We start from the raw sequence: 2,936 nt of genomic DNA on the forward strand, positions 1-2,936 counted from the left end.
GCACTGCGGCGCTGGAATTGGTTTACACAGCTGTCCGGCGCTTCTGCCTTCTGTTTACCAAGTTGCTGTGCCGGGACGCCTGTGTGCTGGTCACTACCTGTCTTGCCCCACACACGCGCGGGCCCCCCCCCCCGGCCCCCCTCTTCCCTGAAGCACTAGATTGGTGAGGGGGCGGGGCAGGGGTCAGCGCCCACCCATGAAGGAGAACGTGTGCTGCAAGCCCCAAGGGCAACCTTCGGACGTTCACACACGCGCCACTCGCAGTCACAGGCCGGCAGGTACGCGCACTTAACGCTTCCCGCGGGGCACACGCCCCGCGGCCACCTACCTGGACCCCAGCCACACGCTTTCCTTTTGCACTCACACACCGACACTCCGCAGATCGCCAGCACTTGCTGCAACAGACGCTCCCTTGTCAGTTCGAGAAAGAGGCAGCGAGCATCAACGCAAACCGACCTCGCCCCAATCCAAAATCAACTCCTCGAGTTTCTGCTTTCGGAAACAGTCACGTTCTATAAACACAGGGACACACATTGTTTCCCAAGCACGCACATAGACATACGCACAGGCACGCGCACGGACTCTGCCTGTCTCTTTTCCCTTAAGGAAAGCCGGGTGGAGTCCGCGAGGCGGGCGCAGAAAGAAAATCTCAGCTATGGCTGAAAGGGCGTAGGGTGGGCTGGGGGGTAGACGCAGTGGGAAAGAAGTGAGGGAGCGCCACCCATCCTCGGGGGCCTCAGGCCCTGCACGACGCGGTGGCTGCGACCCCAAAAGCGCCCGCCGGGCCCTCCTGAGCTCGCAAAGCCTCTCAGGAAGCCTCGTCCAAGGATGCGAGGCAGGCAGCGAAGCCAGACGTTAGCAGAACTCCAGCAGCAGGTACCCATTGCTTCTACAGGTCAAAAAGGAGCTCTGGGGACGTCTGTCTATGCCCTTTGGGTCTTATTTTCTGTGGCAGGATCTTGTTTGCGGGGCGAGGACGAGTTGCCCTCCAGCTCACGGATAATCGAAACTCCAGATAACACCCCCAAAGAATCCGGGCCGCAGAACTGGGCGACTCTTGCAGGGCCTGCTCCCCTGGCGGGCAGGGGGCACAGAGGCTGCGTGACCGGGAAGCATCCCTACCCCTGGCACGGCGGCGCGGCGCCTAAAACGTAGCCGTGGTCTGCAGCGGACAGGAAGCAGGGCAGGAGGGCTCCCAGGACCTTTGTAATCCCACACACCTGGAAGCGCGGCTAAGGGGTTCCGCTGTAATACTAGGACTGTCTCTCTCTGCACCCAAATGGTTGGGTTCGCTTTCAGATGCAGCCAGTGAAACTGAAGCGACCTTTACTTGGGGGCCCTTCTCCCAGAGCCCTGCAAATGTGAGGGGACATTTTTGTGTCCCTTTCCCGGATTCTGGTCGGAGGAAGGCCTGCCGTGTGGAAAGGCGCAGCTGGGAGCTGACTAACGCCTCTGCCCTCTTCACCGCCTCTTCTCCGACCACTGCAGGCCTGGCAGGGAACAGAGCCCGCTCCAGCCCTCCAAAGGGGCCAGTGTCCGGGGCTGGGTAAGAAAGAAGGCCCGGAAGGCCCCAGACCCTGAACCCCAGGCTCCCTAGGCTCCAAGTTATCAGTGTGGAACTGAGCCAGGGAAGCCTGAGAACGTGAGAGGAGCTGGCCTGGGGTGGGGGCTTGGGGGTGGCCTCCTCAGAGGCCCAAAAATGTGAATTTACGGAGAACTTTAAACTCCTGGGGCTAAGGGCTGGAAAGCTGGCAGCCTCTCCAAAGACTCTGACTGTGTCACTAGGACTTTTTGAAGTGTTGAGACTGATAGCCTTGCCGCCACCGAGCGAGCGAGGCACAATCCTCCACTCCAAAGGCACGCGATGGGTGGCCCACAATCCAGGGAGATCCTGCCTTCGGTAAAGTCGGTGAAAGTTTCTACAAAAGCTGCCGAGACTAGGACCCCTGTGCTCTAACAGAGAAAGACGAGTGCGCATCCGACCTGGAGGCCCATTCTTACACAAACAGACCTGGTTCTGAGCTTTCAGTTTCTTCTTGGGTGCCTCATGGGGACGGCTATTTGAGCATCCAGAACTGTTTGCCCTAATCTTTCTCCACTATTGTCTTTGCACAGTGTCTGGAGCACAGTAGGTGCACAAGCAAATGTTAGGTGAAGGGGGAGGGAGCTCGAGGATGAATGAATGGACAGTTCCAAGGGTTCACTACAGTAAGAATCAGCAGCAAATTCACAGCCAAGTTGAACTGGCCCCAATTTAGATCCATTAAATGGAAAGGCAGCTTGTTGATCCAAAGACTTCTTTTTATTTAATAAAAGGAATCAGCGTTCTGGAGAAAACTTTCTGAGATCTGATGTGAGAAGAAGGGTTTCTCTTTCGAACTCCAGCTTGCAAACAAAATAAGGCATTTTTTCCTCAACCCCTCTTTTATTATATTTGTGAGTGAATGGAAGGAAAAGTCAATAAAATGCTTTGCTTTCTAAATCGAGAAAATTACATTTTGATTTTCCTGGAACTGCTCTGAGCTGCAAGGCATCCCCAATCAAACTAACTAGCATAAGGATTTACAGAGATTGGTTTCCCAGGAATATGTTTCGCTTTTAAATTGTCTCGAATGTTCGATGCTCAGTGTAACTATTTTATGTAATTACCTTTAAATTTTGGAAATGATAGTTATTAAATTTTATGGAGAAACAGATTCCATGTGCTATAGCTTTTGAAGTTTATTTTTATTTCCTTTAACTTACTCTGTGTTTTCTTTACAAATTTCCTTAGAGACATATTTCTCAGGGGAAAGATTTTCACTCAACAATATTTATTGAGGACCTACTATGTGCCGGGCATTGTTCTAAGCACTAGCAACTCACAGTGAACGAAACAAAAACCCCTGCCTTCCTGATGCATAGATTACAAAATGATGTATTTAACATCCACCCAA

Source organism: Camelus bactrianus, chromosome 10 (assembly GCF_048773025.1).
Source record: "Camelus bactrianus isolate YW-2024 breed Bactrian camel chromosome 10, ASM4877302v1, whole genome shotgun sequence".
NCBI classification, from domain to species: domain Eukaryota; kingdom Metazoa; phylum Chordata; class Mammalia; order Artiodactyla; family Camelidae; genus Camelus; species Camelus bactrianus.